The sequence below is a fragment of the Bufo gargarizans genome, chromosome 11 (genome assembly GCF_014858855.1).
Source record: "Bufo gargarizans isolate SCDJY-AF-19 chromosome 11, ASM1485885v1, whole genome shotgun sequence".
Taxonomy (NCBI): Eukaryota; Metazoa; Chordata; class Amphibia; order Anura; family Bufonidae; genus Bufo; species Bufo gargarizans.
Window position 1 is genome coordinate 24,059,119 of NC_058090.1, and position 19,017 is coordinate 24,078,135.

A 19,017-nucleotide genomic window follows, 5' to 3' on the forward strand; every position below is an offset into this window, starting at 1 on the left:
AGGTTTGCAGTTACCATACTCCTTCCATTTTTGGATAAGGGATTGAACAGTGCTCAATGAGATGTTCAGAGCTTGGGATATTTTTTGTAACCTAACCCTGATTTTACACTTCTCCACAACTTTCTCCCTGACCTGTCTGATGTGTTCCTTGGTTTTCATGATGCTGTTTGTTCACTAACAAACCCCTGGGGCTTTCACTGAACACCTGAAGCTATACTGAGAATACATTACACACAGGTGGACTCTATTTACTAAGTAGGTGACTTCTGAATGGCAATTGGTCGCATTGGATTTTATTTAAGGGTATCAGAGTACAGGGGGCTGAATACAATTGCACGCCACATTTTTCAGATTTTTATTTATTTAAAATTTGATAACCATGTATCATTTTCTTTTCACTTTACACATACACGCTACTTTGTGTTGGTCTATCACATAAAATCCCAATAAAATACATACAAGTTTGTGGGTGTAACGCAGTTAAAGGTGTTGTCTGGTTTAGAAAACCAATTTTCGAAAGCCCTATTAGAATACTATAGTTAAAAGGGTTCTCTAGAACCTGGGGGGGAAGCCTAATTTCAACCTATGGGAGGAAGATGCTTTGCATATCGCCTGCTCCTCCAAAATGAGGAGGAGCAGGCTGATCGCTGGAGTCATTTTACTTTTACTTTTCGGCAGTTTTGATAAATAAGGCCCTATGAGCTTAAGGGTACTTTCACACTAGCGGCAAGGAACTCCGGCAGGCTGTTCCGGCGGGTGGACAGCCTGTCAGATCCGTGGTGCCGCTAGTGCACGCGTGCACCGGACTACCGTTCCGGCCCCATTGACTATAATGGGGGCGGGCCAGAGTTCCGGCAGTAGCACGGCAAACATGCCGAGAGGCGGCCGGAAAAAAGTACGAAATGTGTGCATACATTACATTACTTATCCTGTACTGATCCTGAGTTACATCCTGTATTATACTCCAGAGCTGCACTCACTATTCTGCTGGTGGAGTCACTGTACATACATTACTTATCCTGTACTGATCCTGAGTTACATCCTGTATTATACTCCAGAGCTGCACTCACTATTCTGCTGGTGCAGTCACTGTGTACATACATTACTTATACATTACTTATTCTGTACTGATCCTGAGTTACATCCTGTATTATACTCCAGAGCTGCACTCTCCCCCCACAAAGGTCTCAAAAAGCTTTGCAAAAAGAGCTTCAGGGTTGAGATTGCCTTGACTCCTGATTATTTTATTGTCCACTCTTTGCTCACCACTGGGAAGCTCTGCCAGCCTGACTGTGAAGCACATTGTAACAGTTCTTAATGGGTCTCACCCGCTTCAACATACAGTCTGCGGGCATCAGAATCAGCCGTGCCCTACTATGTCTTCCATGCATGTGAGTAAGTGCACGGCACAGCAGCGTCACCCCGCATTCACAGGCGCTCTGCCCTTCATCTCAGATCTAACAGTGACACCTGCAGTTTACCAGTATTATTGACCAACAGAAATCCCCCAAAAATCTTCACAAAGTGAAATTCCAGGTTTTAAGAGTTTTTTTAAGTGCTTGTGGCCCCCATTATGGGTAGCCCCTTGGTGCAACTTCCTTTATATTGCGGAGTTTTAAGGATCCGGTAAAGTGCGCCAATGTGGTTTTACCGCAAACTGGGGCCATTTCAAGTTGCTAATATTGCTGATTGCGTGCTCTTACTTGGGAATGTAAAGTTTTAGTAAATGTTTCCTGGGCAAGGATTGCAAGGCCAAAAAATGAGGGTTTTGTTGGAGGAGACGCCTTATTTACATGGGTTTGAGGACACTTTAGGAAAACCCAAATGGAGACATTGGTGTAGCTTTGAGCCAGAGGCACGGAGAAGCTGCCACCAGTGTGTATGTGACCGGCACCTATGGGGTGGTATGGATGTGACCGGCACCTATGGGGTGGTATGGATGTGACCGGCACCTATGGAGTGGTATGGATGTGACCGGCACCTATAGGGTGGTATGGATGTGACCGGCACCTATAGGGTGGTATGGATGTGACCGACACCTATGGAGTGGTATAGATGTGACCGGCACCTATGGGGTGGTATGGATGTGACCGACACCTATGGGGTGGTATGGATGTGACCGACACCTATGGAGTGGTATAGATGTGACCGGCACCTATGGGGGGGGGGTATGGATGTGACCGGCACCTATGGGGTGGTATGGATGTGACCGACACCTATGGAGTGGTATGGATGTAATCTGCACCTATGGAGTGGTATAGATGTGACCGGCACCTATGGGGGGGTATGGATGTGACCGGCACCTATGGGGTGGTATGGATGTGACTGACACCTATGGAGTGGTATGGATGTGACCGGCACCTATGGAGTGGTATGGATGTGACCGGCACCTATGGAGTGGTATGGATGTGACCGGCACCTATGGGGTGGTATGGATGTGACCGGCACCTATGGGGTGGTATGGATGTGACCGGCACCTATGGGGTGGTATGGATGTGACCGGCACCTATGGGGTGGTATGGATGTGACCGGCACCTATGGGGTGGTATGGATGTGACCGGCACCTATGGGGTGGTATGGATGTGACCGGCACCTATGGGGGGGGTATGGATGTGACCGGCACCTATAGGGTGGTATGGATGTGACCGGCACCTATGGGGTGGTATGGATGTGACCGGCACCTATAGGGTGGTATGGATGTGACCGGCACCTATGGGGTGGTATGGATGTGACCGGCACCTATAGGGTGGTATGGATGTGACCGGCACCTATGGGGTAGTATGGATGTGACCGGCATCTATGGGGTGGTATGGATGTGACCGGCATCTATGGGGTGGTATGGATGTGACCGGCACCTATGGGGTGGTATGGATGTGACAGGTACCTATGGGGTGGTATGGATGTGACCGGCACCTATGGGGTGGTATGGATGTGACCGGCACTTATGGGGTGGTATGGATGTGACCGGCATCTATGGGGTGGTATGGATGTGACCGGCATCTATGGGGTGGTATGGATGTGACCTGCACCTATGGGGTGGTATGGATGTGACAGGTACCTATGGGGTGGTATGGATGTGACCGGCACCTATGGGGTGGTATGGATGTATTTTAGCAACGCTTTGACCATTATCCACTTAAATAGCAGCAACATATTCCTTTGTGCTGTACAGAACATCGCCATTCACATCAGTCCCCATACCCGTGGAGCTCACAATCTAACACGCACCCAGCATGCATGATGTTTGAAAGGAACCAAACTAGAGCGTCCGGAGGAATCGTACACAAGCACGGGCAGAATGTAAAAACATTGCATGCCAGAACCCCAACATTGCAAAGCAACATGTGCTAACCACTGAGCCACCAAGGTCCAGAGGGTCCCTGTCAGGCCATTGTAATAGTCATTAAAGGGGTTGTCAGACTCCTAATTTGACACCTTATTGATCCCCCACTACCTCCTTCGTGGCACAAGGCGCAGGAATTGAACGACCCGTCAGTCACTGGCTGTGGTGGCTCACCGTTCTGAGTAGCGATTGACTGATAGGACATTTCTTGTGTGTTGAGAGGGACCGAGAAGGAGATTGGACCCAGGAGGAGCGAGACATTGGAAAGGGGAGTATGACTTTTGTTTATGCAATTCTGGAATAAAAAAAAATTGCTAGTTGAACACCCCTTTAAGAACTGTGTCCTTTTTGCTTCTAGTGATACATTGTATATAAATACATTATATAGCTACATTCTATCTACATAAACACATTTTACTGTATCTATCGGAACTCTCACCTTTTTACCGACTCATTTCTTTGCTACAGCCCAGAATGTAAAATTGAAAGGCTTTGAGCCTAGCCAGGAATATTCCTCCATTGTTGCTTCTTGCTTTGTAATTGGATCGTGTGAAGTTATAAAGAAAATTTTGTCTTTTTGTCTCTCGCTCCTCGGTTTACCTGCAGAAAATACGAAAACTGGGAGAGCGCCGCAACTCGCGTCAAGTAAATGTGAGAATTGAAATCTTTAGGCGACTTCTTAGGCGCGGGCCACCTATACCTCGCTTATGCTACTGACCTACGTGCTCATTCCGATGACTAAAAACTTAAAATATAAGATTTTATTTTTCCCAGAACTTTAACCTTTGCTTTGACTGTGGTTTTTCTTGTTTCCTTTTTTTTTGTGAGTGTCGATGCGCTCCCGCAGTATGCAAATTCCTTTATGTTGAGCGCGTCTGAATGAATAAAAAAAGATTCCTTTGTAAGTTTCCTCAGTGTCTTCTGAATCCCAGCTCAGTGGCAGATGTGCTATGCTTAATGGCGCATATACAAGACACATTCCCTAATCCCTAAATGAACTTTTCTCTAAATATATACAAGATAAGCTTTATAGACTCCATTTCGCCACAAGGCTATTAAGTCTACCAGAACTGAATAGTTAAAACAAAACCCATTGTCGAGCACCTGTTCACGAAATTCAAAGTGCAGAAAAAAAACAAAAGCGACCTTAACCCAGATCCATCTTTTTACTGGTGGTCTCCAGCCTGTAAGATTCTTTTCTGCCTAGAATATCCCCTTGTTATATGCCCTTTTATCGCGCGGAGCGATGATAGTGGAAGAGGGCGCTGCAAACAAGACATGTAATTCTTCATTTTACCTCCAGAGGCGCTGCAGGAAGACTAGCTTATACCATTAGTGCTCTCAGGTTGATACTAATCGGTTGTAGCATTAAGGCCACCTACATAATATTGTGCAGGTCCCTCATGCCACTAAAACAGCTTTGACCGATTGAGACGTGGACTCCACAAGACCTCTGAGGTGTCCTGTGGTATCCGGCAGCACATCCTGTATGTTGCTCGGTGCAGCCTCCATGAATCCCACAGATGACGATTAGTTTGAGATCTGGGAATTTGGAGACGAGTCATCACCTTCATCTCTTTGTCATGCTCCTCGTTCCTGGACAGTGTTTGCAGCGTGGCCGGGGGATTATCCTGCTGAAAGAAGCTGTTGCCGTAAAGGAAGGTACTTGCCTGTACGTCGATTAGGTAGGTGGTACGTGTGACATTAAATGACTCCAGGACCTAAAGCCTGTATTACACTAACCGATTTTTTGGTAGATGATCGCTAACGAGCGCTCGCATCATCTTGCAGTGTAATACTTCCGCCAATTGCTCGATGAATGAACAAACGCTCAATCTTCTGGCAATCCAAATCTTTTAACATGTTAAAAAATTATCGGTTGCTGGCAGCCGTTCGTGGTGTCTAATAACGATTTTCCGCCGGCAAGCGGCCGTGATGTGACATGATTCCTCAGACCAGGCCGTCTTCTCCACATAGTGCACCTGGTGCCATCTACTCCTCAAGTAAGTGACGCTCACACACACCCGGCCGTCCACATGATGTAACGTGATTCCTCAGACCAGGCCGTCTTCTCCACATAGTGCACCTGGTGCCATCTCTTACCCAGGTAAGAGGTGCATATGCACCCAGCCGTGATGTAACATGATTCCTCAGACCAGGCCATCTTCTCCACATAGTGCACCTGGTGCCATCTCCTCCTCAAGTAAGTGACGCGCGCACACAACCGGCCGTCCACATGATGTAACGTGATTCCTCAGACCAGGCCGTCTTCTCCACATAGTGCACCTGGTGCCATCTCCTCCTCAAGTAAGAGGTGCATATGCACCCGGCCGTGATGTAACATGATTCCTCAGACCAGGCCGTCTTCTCCACATAGTGCACCTGGTGCCATCTCTTCCCCAGGTAAGAGGTGCATATGCACCCAGCCGTGATGTAACATGATTCATCAGACCAGGCCGCCGTCTATCATTGCTCTATGGTCCAGTTCTGATGCTCATGTGTCCACTGTAGGAACTTTCGGCTGCAGCAACACATCCCTATGCACAGCAGGCTGTGATGCCCCGTGTGTCCTGACACCTTTCTATCATAGCTAGCAGTAACGTTGTCAGCAATATGCTCTACAGTAGGTCTTCTGTGAAATCAGATAGGTGAGTTGGGTGCTCATGACCCTGTTGCTGATTCTCCAGTTGTCCATCCTTGGCCCCCTTCGGGTAGGTAACCACTGCATACTGGAAACACCCCATGAGACCGGCCATTCTGGTGCCTCTTTGACCCAGCAATCACACTTTGTCCCTTGTCAGATTCTCTCAAATCCTTACTATTGTCAATTTTTCCTACTTCCAACACTTCAATATCCAGAAAAGACTTTTCAGTTCCTTTCTGACACATCCCACCCCTGACAGACACCATTGTTACATATTTGACCTGTGCGTGGTTTTAATGTTATGACAGATAGGTCTATATAACATAGTAGAAAATGTGGATGACTGCACTAAACATCTATACCACTAGGTGGCGCTTTAAAGTATATACTGGATGATAGTCTTTGAGTGTTGTGCTGCTTGGGAGTGTATTTCCCCACAACAGCACACAGTGTGGTCAGGCACGGTACTGCAGGCACAACGTATCGCTCATCTCTCTGCAGACTATCTGCATGGGCGGCCTCTGTAGCACATACGCCATGGCTCTCAGGTGTCTCAAACTAAATAGAAAAAATATTACATTTATTATTCTCAGTTGCTTTTATAGCATCAGTATATTCTAGAGTCTGCTGCCATAACTCAAACGCTGAAACATCAGACGTTGAATGAAGTAACATATCATACAGGGTTCCAGATTAGGTTCCAGGTTCACGATGCAATCCAACAAGGTGCCAAGGAGGAAAGAGACAACCCCTCTGGGTGCCTTCAAAATGCGCTTGCTACTTTTTAACCCCCAAGGGCTCTTTGCAGCTCGAGCCACTTTGAGTTTGAATATCTGCACCAAGTTGTGACGAGAACACTGCATCCTGATAGAATGAGAATCGTCCTGTATCACTATCCGCCCCCAGAGCAGCGGGGAGATGACGGGTTTCCATACGTTCGGAGAGGGGGGGGGGGGGGGTTGTTAGATTTGCCGGCTATATATAGAATATTTAGGGTAGAGCAATGTATCATGTACTACACAGCGAGCTAATGATACACCGGAGGATGAGGAGACGCCTCTCGGGGGACGTCTACCGGCACCAAAACACTAACGCCATACATTATTCATTCCAGACCAGTCTGACTGTGCCGCGCATATAGGTACGAGCCCAGTTTAGATCCTGCCCAGGGATTACAAATTAATGTACACACCGCAGCAATGAGCGCCTCTGCATGCTGCAAAAATCTTCTGCTCAAAGTAATATAATTTTTTGAGCAGCAAAACCAGCAATGTCAGCAGATGCCCCATGGGCGGACACAGGCAGACTCATGGAGTTCACCGCAGAATACGCACTTCCGTCACTCACGTCCTAAATTATGTTTTAATTCATTTCATAATAGATCTTTTTGAGGGACAGGTCTCCATTTTTCCCGATACACAGCTCCAAATCCCCTGCTTCCCTTCCCACAGCCGTAGAGTTAAATGAGTTTCCAGGAATAGAAAATCGATGGCCGATCGTTTCAGGTCATACTTTCAGCACCTGAAGGCGCTTCTAAGAATAGGCCATCCATTTTCTAGTCCTGGTAAACCCCCTTAAAGGGATTGTCTGTTTTTTTTTTTTAAAGCTTCACCTTACCAATCCTGTTCCAGTTACTTCCCAATCCCACACCAGCCTCTATATACTAAGCCTCCGGTTACGAGCTCTAACTGTAGCACCCAACCACTGACCGCAGCGATCACGTGTCTGTGTCATGATGTCATTGCTGGAGGCCAGTATAATTAGCCTGGTAGGGCATCGGGAAGAGTCAGAACGCAAGCAGAGAGGATTGGTAAGGGAAGTATTATTTTGTACCATTCTTAGCATTTTTTTTTTATCTTGCTTGGATGGATAACCCTTGAAAGGTTATGGACACCTTTGGAGGATTTTTTTAAGATTGCACTTTACCCTCAGCCCTCTTACTAAGCCATGGCACAAGAATGGAGGATATATATCTGTGCCCACAGAGCTGGACTTTTTGAAAACTGGTGCTGTCACGGACGTTCCAGCTACAGGTGGCAGGAGATCAGTGTGACTGGCAACACGTGGTTTGATCTGACATGTTTTTTTGTTTGGATCAAATGACGTCTGTGTTGCTTCTGGTGCTTGCCGCACCTTCTTTCCCCAGGTGTGGCTATTAGGGTCATTTAACCTTCACTATTTATTGTTGTTTCTCCCACTATGCTATGCGGTTTATAGCTTCTGTTTGAGTTGTGGATAGCTGGTGTGTGGATCTCTGCTGAGTTCCTGGTGCTGCCATAGCCACTTGAAGTTAAATGTTTTCTTTCCCTTTTGTATTTTGTTTGGGTTATTTTGTGTGTTGCATTTCCCTGTCATTTAACATAACATACATAGTTTATAAGGCTGAAAAAGACATCTGTCCATCCAGATCAGCCTGTTATCCTGCAAGTTGATCCAGAGTGTAACAGCGACTTGCTCTGCAATGCTGTTCCCCTGCTTACCGCCGCGGTCCCGGGCGCTGTGCTCTTTGGTGATCGGTGGCCAGTGCTTCCCAGTTACCTCTGCAGTCCGGGACACTCTGTTTGTGTGAGTGATGTTGCTTCTGAGGATTCCGCTCCACAGCTTCCATTCAGCCCTGGACAAAGGATGAGTTCGGCTGGTTTCATATGTCACTGCTCTAAGGGCAGTACGCATCACTCCCTGGGCCGGGTTGGGTCAGGTGATCTCATTGACCGACCCTGGCTCTCCTACACATACCTAAGGGGCTCAGCCTTTTTCCCAAATGCCTGAGTGTCAAGCTCCTAGTCCGTTGCTAAAGAACTTGATAACCACTTGTGTTCCTGATCTATACTTCGTCCCTGGACTCAGCTTATCGTCTGATCCCTGCCTGCTTGCTTTGTCTCTCCCGTTGCCTGACCTGTACCGCCTGCCCTGACCTGCCTGTCTCACTACGCTCCTGGTAACGACCCTGCCTGTCTACCATGCCTATGCTGCTGGTACCTATCTCAGTTATCTTCTGGCCCGCGTGGACCAGCTGCTACTGACTCTGAGACTGCTCTGGAGTGGCACCTGGCAACTACCCTAACGGCCTAAGTCTATCCTCACCATCAGAGGCTCTAACGAAGACCAGGTAGTTGTTTAGTCACACCCCTCAAGGGTACAGCCAGTTACACAGAGGAAGGCAAAAAAAACAACCTGTGAGGTAGAAGCCAATTTTCCCCACTTAAGGCATCTTAATAACTCCCTGGATCAGCGACCCCTCTCTAGTAGCTATAGCCTGTAATATTATTACGCTCCAGAAATACATCCAGGCCCCTCTTGGGACTTTTTTAGTGAACTCACCATCACCACCTCCTCAGGTAGAGAGTTCCATAGTCTCACTGCTCTTACCGTAAAGAATCCTCTTCTATGTCTGTGTACAAACCTTCTTTCCTCCAGATGCAGAGGATGTCCCCTCGTCACAGTCCTGGGGATAAATAGCTGATGGGAGTGATCTCTGTACTGACCCCTGATATATTTATACATAGTTATTAGATCTCCCCTCAGTCGTCTTTTTTCTAAAGTGAATAACGCTAATGTTGATAATCTTTCAGGGTACTGTAGTTGCCCTATTCCAGTTATTACTTTAGTTGCCCTCCTCTGTACCCTCTCCAGCTCTGCTATGTCTGCCTTGTTCACAGGAGCCCAGAACTATACACAGTCCTCCATGTGTGGTCTGACTAGTGATTTGTAAAGTGGTAGGACTATGTTTTCATCACAGGAATCTATGCCCCTTTTGATGCAACCCATTATCTTATTGCCCTTGGCAGCAGCTGCCTGACACTGGTTTCTACAGCTTAGTTTGCTGTTCACTAAATTACCTAGATCCTTTTCTATGTCAGTGTTACCCAGTGTTTTACCATTTAGTATGTACGGGTGACTTGCATTATTCCTTCCCATGTGCATAAACTTACATTTGTCAGTGTTAAACCTCATCTGCCACTTCTCTGCCCAAGCCTCCAATCTATCCAGATCCCTTTATATATACAGTATACTGTCCTCTGTAGTATATGTGTGTATATATATATATATATATACATACATACAGTCAGGCCCGGCGCTATAATAAGACAGACCAAGCAGCTGCCTTAGGGCGCAGAGACGGGGGGCGGAAAAATGAAACTTTTTTTTAAATACCCCATATTTTTCGCCCCATAAGATGCAAAGTGGGGGAAAATGCCCCTGCATCTTATGGGACGAACAGTAATGAAGCGCTTCCATTTTGGAAGCGCTTCATTTGTACCGGAGGACCGGGAAGCGGTGAAGGATCTGTACTCACTGCTTCCTGGTCCTCCGCTCGGATGTCTGCTGTAAAGGGCTGCGCACCATGTGACCTCACTGTGCGCAGCCTTCACAGCTGACAGCCGAGAACCAAGAAGAAGAGAGAGAGAGCGCTGGTGGTGAGGAGCGGCGGCGTCCAGGAGAGGTAAGTTTTTTGTTTTTATTTGCGCTGATGGCTGACATGGGGGGGGGCATGATGGCGGGCATGATGGCTGACATGGGGGCTTATGGCTGACATGGGGGGCTGATGGCTGACATAGGGGGCTGATGGGTGACATGGGGGGCTGATGGGTGACATGGGGGTCTGGTGGGGGCATGATGGCTGACATGGGGGCATGATGGCTGACATGGGGGCTTATGGCTGACATGGGGGGCTTATGGCTGATATGGGGGGCTTATGGCTGAGGTTAATCAGACCTCAGATCAGACCCCCAATGCCTGAGGGGCTGATGGGTGACATGGGGGGGCTGATGGGTGACATGGGGGGCTGATGGCTGACATGGGGGGCATGATGGCTGACATGGGAGGCATGATGGCTGACATGGGAGGCATGATGGCTGACATGGGGGGGCTGTAGGGTGACATGGGGGGCATGATGGCTGACATGGGGGCATGATGGCTGACATGGGGGGAATGATGGCTGACAGGGGGGCATGATGGCTGACAGGGGGGAATGATGGCTGACAGGGGGGCTGATGGGTGACATGGGGGGGCATGATGGCTGACATGGGGGCATGATGGCTGACATGGGGGGCATGATGGCTGACATGGGGGGCATGATGGCTGATATGGGGGGCTGATGGCTGATATGGGGGGCTGATGGCTGACATGTTAATCAGACCTCAGATCAGACCCCCCCAATGCCTCAGATCAGCCGATCTGAGGCATTGGGGATCTGATCTGAGGTCTGATTAACATTGGGGTCTGATTGCTGGTCTGACCTGAGGTGTAATGGAAAATATTTGTTTCTTATTATCCTCCTCTAAAACCTAGGTGCGTCTTATGGGCCGGTGCGTCTTAGATGGCGAAAAATACGGTCCTCAAACCAGCGATTGTCTGAAGCAGAGAGAAGATACCAGGACCACACAGAGGAGAAGTCAGCTGCTGCAGATGGGACCAGGGCCAGGTGAGCTGCGAAGGGGTGGGGGTGGGGCGCCAAAATGTAGCTTCACTTGTGTTGGCAAAAATCCTTGCATTGGCCCTGTATACAGTATACTGTCCTCTTCCGTGTTAATTACTTTACACAGTTTAGTGTAATCTGCAAAAATTATATTTTACTATGCAAGCCTTCTACAAGATCATTAATAAATATATTGAAGAGAATAGGGCCCAATACTGACCCCTGAGGTACCCCACTAGTGACAGTGACCCAATCTGAGTGTGTACCGATAATAACCACCCTCTGTTTTCTATCATTGAGCCAGTTACTTACCCACATACAGACATTTTCTCCCAGTCCAAGCATTCTCATTTTATATACTAACCTTTTATGTGGTACAGTGTATGTTTTGGAGAAGTCCAGATATACAACATCCATTGATCCGCCGCTGTCAAGTCTAGAACTTACCTCCTCATAGAAACTAATTAAATTAGTCTGACGTGACTGATTCCTCATGAAGCCATACTGATATGGCGTTATTTACTTATTTTAATTGAGGTACTCCAATATAGCATCTCTTAAAAAACCTTCAAATGGTTTACCCATGACAGATGTTAAACTTACCGGCCCATAGTTTCCGGGCTCTGTTTTTGGACCCTTTTTAAATATTAGCACCACATTTGCTATGCGCCAATCCTGTAGAACACTCCCTGTCAGTATAGAGTCCTTAAATATCAGAAATAAGGGTCTGGCTGTGACATTACTTAATTCTATTAGGATACGGGGGTGTATGCCATCTGGCCCTGGCGATTTGTCTATTTTAATCTTTTAAAATACTTCTTCCTGGGTCAGACAGGGCACTTTAAATGGGGAATTAACTTTTACATTCTGCATTTCATCTGACAGTTTATTTTCTTCAGTGAATACAGTGGGGAAAAAAATAATAACTTTGCTTTCTCCTCATTGCTCTCTGCAACTCCCCCCTCATTACTCTGTAGAGGGCTGACACCTTCAGATTTATACTTTTTACCGTTTACATAATTGAACATTTTAGGGTTAGTTTTGCTCTCTTTGGCAATTAATCTCTCGGTCTCTAGTTTGGCTGCTTTTATTTGTTTTTTACATATTCCATTTTTTTCCTTATAGTTTTTCAGTGCTTCCGTGCTACCATTCTGTTTTAGTGATTTAAATGCTTTATTTTTGTCATTTATTGCTTTCGTTACATTTCTATTTAACCACATTTGGGTTTTTTTCTTGTTCCTTAACCTTTTATTCCCATACGGTTTGTACCTCTCACAATTAGATTTTAGGATGCTTTTTAAAATATCAAATTTTGTGGCTGTATTTTTATTTTTTCGGACTTTTTCACAGTTAGTTAGGTCTATGGCCTTTCTTAGTTGGCTAAATTTAGCTTTTTTAAAGTTTTGGTATTTTTGTTCCTTTTTGGAGAAACCCTCTTTTGAAGGATAATTGGAAGGTTATTACTTTATGGTCACTATTTCCCAGGTGTCCCCTGACCTGCACATCTGTTGTTCTGTCAGGCCTATTGGTTAATACTAAGTCCAGTATGGCCGTCCCTCTAGTCTGGTCCTGAACCAGTTGGGAGAGGTAATTGCCTTTGGTTATTGCCACGAACCACGTTTCCTTTATGAGATGTACAGCCAGGTTACAGTTTACCAGTCTATATCTGGGTAGTTGAAGTCCCCCATAATAACCACCTCATTATGATTTGCTGTCTCGTCTATCTCGTTTAGTAGCAGATTTTCTGTGGAATCTGTGGTTTATAATAAAGTCCTATTAATAATTTCTACCCACAGTGACTCCACATGTCCATGTCCCTCGCTTATATTTTCTTGGACTGTGGGCTTTAGACAGGACTTTACATAAAGGCAGACCCCCCCCCCCCCCTCCAGTTTTGGCGATCCTTTCTAAACAGACTGTAACCCTGTACATTAACCGCCCAGTCATAGCTATCATCCAGCCATGTCTCAGTTATTCCCACTGTCATAGCTATCATCCAGCCATGTCTCAGTTATTCCCACTATCATAGCTATCATCCAGCCGTGTCTCAGTTATTCCCACTATCATAGCTATCATCCAGCCATGTCTCAGTTATTCCCACTATCATAGCTATCATCCAGCCGTGTCTCAGTTATTCCCACTATCATAGCTATCATCCAGCCGTGTCTCAGTTATTCCCACTATCATAGCTATCATCCAGCCATGTCTCAGTTATTCCCACTATCATAGCTATCATCCAGCCATGTCTCAGTTATTCCCACTATCATAGCTATCATCCAGCCGTGTCTCAGTTATTCCCACTGTCATAGCTATCATCCAGCCGTGTCTCAGTTATTCCCACTGTCATAGCTATCATCCAGCCATGTCTCAGTTATTCCCACTATCATAGCTATCATCCAGCCGTGTCTCAGTTATTCCCACTGTCATAGCTATCATCCAGCTATGTCTCAGTTATTCCCACTGTCATAGCTATCATCCAGCCATGTCTCAGTTATTCCCACTATCATAGCTATCATCCAGCCGTGTCTCAGTTATTCCCACTGTCATAGTTCTCCTCACACATCACTAATTCCAGTTCACCAGTTTTATTAGTCAGGCTTCTGGCATTAGTATACATACATTTGAGAGGTTTATGTTTATTTTTTACCCTACACCTTTCCTTCTGAACTGTTCTAGTCCCTCCTTCCATTCCTCCCCCAGTCCCATTACCTTGTCCCCGGTCTCTATCTTCCCCTCCTATAACGTAATTACCCTCCCCCCAGTCCTTAGTTTAAACACTCCTCCAACTTTCTAGCCACCTTCTCCCCCAACACAGCTGCCCCTTCCCCATTGAGGTGCAGCCCATCCCTACGATAGAGCCTGAAGCCGACAGAGGCCTGAGGGAGACTCCTGTTCGTCCATCCTTTTGGAGGAACAGGTTGTCTCAGTCCTGACATTAGTACCAGGGTCCTATAGGGTGAGTTAGGACACTAGGTATTCCTGTGTATGAACTCACCTACCTCTGGGGTCTGTTTATACTGGTAGTTAGTCAGGACTTTGATAAGGGTTTTACTATGAGGTGTACTGTCCATCTCCTTTCCCTAGTTTCCAGGCCTTATTCCCTCACCCCTTTCCCTCTTATGTTCATTGTGGTGTTTCCCTCCCACACCCGAACGTGACAGGTGCAGGGCTGTTTGGGCCCCATCTCCTCCATAGGGCCACACTGTACTGTGTATGTAAAGTTCCATATATGTGCCAATGACACCCACACTACCATGGACATTAGATGGACATGGACTCCAGAAGAACACGGCGACTTCTGACGAGTGAGGAAATCTGTAGAGTGATTTCTGCTTACAACACTATGAAGCAGAGATGATTTGTGTCTCCTGATTATCAGAGGCTCCAGATTGAAAACCTGGAAAGAAACTTGCTTATTTTTCCGTCATATATTATTGGCCGCAGAAGCATTAGATTTGTTTGCTAATTAGCCAATATCTCCCAGGTTCTAAGGAAAATAAACTTTACAAACATCTTATTTACTGCAAAGAACAGAACCTCCTGGCAAATAGATACATTTTATATTCTATCTATCTATGTCATATCTATCTGTGTCTATCTCTTAATCTTTATCTCGTATTTAGATATATATTATCTATCACTCTGATATATACAGTGAGGAACAGAAGTATTTGAACACCCTGCGATTTTGCAAGTTCTCACACTTAGAAATCATGGAGGGGTCTGAACAGTGGCGTAGCTATAGGGGGTGCAGAGGTAGCAGTCGCTACCGGGCCCAGGAGCCTGAGGGGGCCCAAAGACCCTTGTGCCACATAAGACACTGGCATTATAGAAAGTGCATACTGGTCAATTTACACCTCTGGCTGGAGGGAAGAGGTTAGGTTAAGAATTTGGCATGAGGGGGTGCCCTTTCAATGTTTGCCTCAGGCAGTAGGAAGGCTATGTGCTCCCCTGCCCCTTGCTAACAAGCACCGAGGGACGGGGGCCCAAGCTGAACTCTTGCACCAGGGAGCCACACCTTGGTTATCCTGGCTGTGTGCTTTGGGTTGTTGTCATGTTGGAAGACCCAGCCACGACCCATCTTCAATGCTCTGACTGAGGGAAGGAGGTTGTTTCTCAAAATCTCACAATAAATGGCCCCATTCATCCTCTCCTTAATACATTGCAGTCATCCTGTCCCCTTCGCAGAAAATCCCCCCCAAAGCATGATGTTACCCCCTCCTTCCCATGCTTCACAGTAGGGATGGTGTTCTTGGGATGCAAATCATCCTTCTTTTTACTCCAAACACGACGAGTGAAGTTTAGACCAAAAAGTTCTACTTTTCATCTGACCACATGACTTTCTCCCCGGCCTCCTCTGGATTATCCGGATGGTCATTGGCAAACTTCAGAAGGGCCTGGACATGTGATGACTTGAGCAGGGGAACCTTCCATGCAATGCATGATTTGAAACCATGACGGCGTAGTGTTCTACTGACAGTGACCTCTGAAACTGTGGTCCCAGCTCTCTTCATGTCATTGACCAGCTCCTCCCTTGTAGTTCTGGGCTCATTTCTCACCTTTCTTATCATTAGTGATACTCCACAAGATGAGATCTTGCATGGAGCCCCAGTCCGAGGAAGACTGACAGTCGTCTTTAGCCTCTTCCATTTTCTAACAATTGCTCCAACAGTTTTGTGTCTTTTGACAGCTCTTTGGTTTTCCCCATGGTAGTAGTTGGTGTCTGACTGTGGGGTGGACAGGGGTCTTTAAAGAGCTCAGACAGTTAGATTGAGTGGAGTAGAGGTGGACTTTTTAAAGGCACAGTAACAGGTCTTTGAGAGCCAGAATTCTTGCTGCTTCTCAGGTGCTCAAATACTTCTGTTCAGCCGTGCAAGACAAAGAAATTCTTTAAAAATCATACAATGTGATTTCCTGATTATTATTTTTTTATTCTGTCTCTCAGAGTGGGAATGCACCTACAATGTGAATTTCAGACCCCTCCATGATTTCTAAGTGGGAGAACTTGCAAAATCGCAGGGTGTTCAAATACTTCTGTTCCTCACTGTATATACAGGTGTCTGTCTATCTCATATCTATCTAATCTTTATATCATATTTATATCTATCATTCAAAATATCTGTCTATTGTATATCACTGTCCTATGTACACAGGCATCTATCTTATCTCTATATAATCTTTATCTCATGAAAACACCTATATATAGATACATAGGAGAGTGCTAGATAATAGATATCTAGATCGATACGAGATAGAGACACAAGATAAAGACATGATAGATGTTAGATGATAGATAGATATGAGATAGATGATAGACAGATGAATAGATAGATATAGAGAGATATTAGATACCTGATAACAAGATAGATATGAGATGATCTTTCTTGTATCTAAATATCTAACAGGTATCTAATATGTATCTAATCTTTATCTTGTGTCTCATTGATCCTAATATATTATCTAGCAGTCTCCTATGTACCTATATGTATCTATCTCATATCTCTCTAGCTCATATCTATCTAGCTGTCTGATATCTATCTCATAATTATCTATCTCTGATATCTATCACTTCTCACATGATATCTGGTACATATTCTGTTGCCCCCCTTCCTCCCATTAACACAACAGTCAACCTACAAATCCGCTTTAACGTATAGCGCGGCGGCACATTAATATTTAGACAAGTCTTGGAGTCGCTTGTCTTTAATTGATTAAATGTCGCTTTAAGAGCCTGTCCTAAAATATCCATATGTATCCGCGCGGATCTCATACAATTCTAGACAGCACATGGCCAGAGAGTCAGTTGGAAAGAACGAGTAAAACAGCAGTGACATATGGAGCGCAAGAAGCGGATGCTCCACGAGCGCTGCCATTCCTTCATTGTGGCTGAATAAAATTATCAGCCAGACCTGTGGCTGGATCACTGAACGCCTCCGTCCATCTGGGAACGTCTTCTATTCCAATCCTGCCATCCCAAGATTATTAGTATTATTTCTTATGGCTTCCTCTAACATGGAGGGTTGGGGGGAGGGTTCCAGGTGCCCCATGGACCAGTATCTGGAGGTCCGGAACGTGCGGAGAACAGGGCTACGAATTATTATTCATAAACCCAGAAGCTCGGTATTAATAGAGATACTGAAGGCTTGTCGTTCCTCCTGCTCCTTCTAACAGTCTTGGCACGGTGACCAGGCACTGTCGGCACTCTGCTGGAGGCGGCGTTCTTGGCTGTGAAAACGGGGCATGCCCTCTGTCACTCATGGAGAGGAGCCCTCTCCAACTGTCTCTTTTCAACAACTTTATCATCAATCTCATTATTAACAGCTTCACTGCAGACAGAAAATGCAAACAAGGGTTATTGCCTGTGCCAAATTTCCAGAACACACAAGACACCAGGCACCATACAATGCGAAATTCAGCGAGGACGCCGTGTGCCAGGCAAGACGAGCTTTAAAGGAAATGAGGGGAAAGTGTTTTTTTTTTTATTCCTTTAGCTGCTTTATTAGAATATCCATTTTCTGTTGCCCGGGGCCTTCATTTAGGAATAATCCAAAGCTCCAGCTGATTTTCTGAAAATCAATTTTGAAACTTGCTCTCTAAGAAAGTTCTAAAACGAGCGTCTAATCCGCTCCTGTGTCGGGCTCGTATTAGTCGGGGGATACCTGATCTAATATGGCATTCAGCTTTAATAATGCCGGATCTTTATGCACAAAATCGAGGCAGTTTATATGTGGCAAATGCCTGAGGAATGCGCATTATTGCCGGAGAGAGCTGCGTGCAATATTCAGATAATTGGCTCTGATGAGCAGATTCATAAACTGGGGACAAACAATGAATTAAGGAAATTCCTCTGGAGTCACTTACCTTATCGCAGATGTGCACAGATCTCCAGCTGGAAGCTTAGGTGAGGATACCCTAGGCTATGACTGTATACAGTTTATACTGGAAATGATACGAACGATAATTTAATAGCTTTATTTGATGAATGTGCAATACTCCTTTAATGGGTGGGACAGGGCCCCCATTTAGTCAAAGCAGAGAGTGGTTACAAAGTGTCTCTCTCTGGAGAACCCATCACGTCAGTGCATTACACGGTCAGCTCAGTGATTTCAGTGGACAACTTGTAATGCTTTATTTCCCCTTTGGGGGCACTGCAGGGAAATGAAACACTGAGATCTTGCTCACACGTCAATGAATCATGGACAGCGCACATACCACAGGTCAGTGGAAAAAACACAAAGACATGCAGACCAACACACGTCCATTGAAGTCAATGGTTCAGTGAAAACCAGCGACATAAAGGCTACATGCACACGACCGTTGTGTGTTTTAAGGTCCGCAAAACACGGATGGCGTCCGTGTGCGTTCCGCAATTTGCAAAACGGCACGGACAGCCTTTAATATAACTGCCTATTCTTGTCCACAAAACACTGACAAGAATAGGACAGGTTATAATTTTTTTGTGGACCACGGAAGGGAGCAACGGATGCGGACAGCACACGGAGTGCATGAGGCCTTACACAGATGTTCTGTCAGTGGTCTTCAAGGACCATTGGTGGGAGATGCTCTGGAAACTCACTTTCAGCCTGGCAGTGTCCCTGAAATAGAGACGAC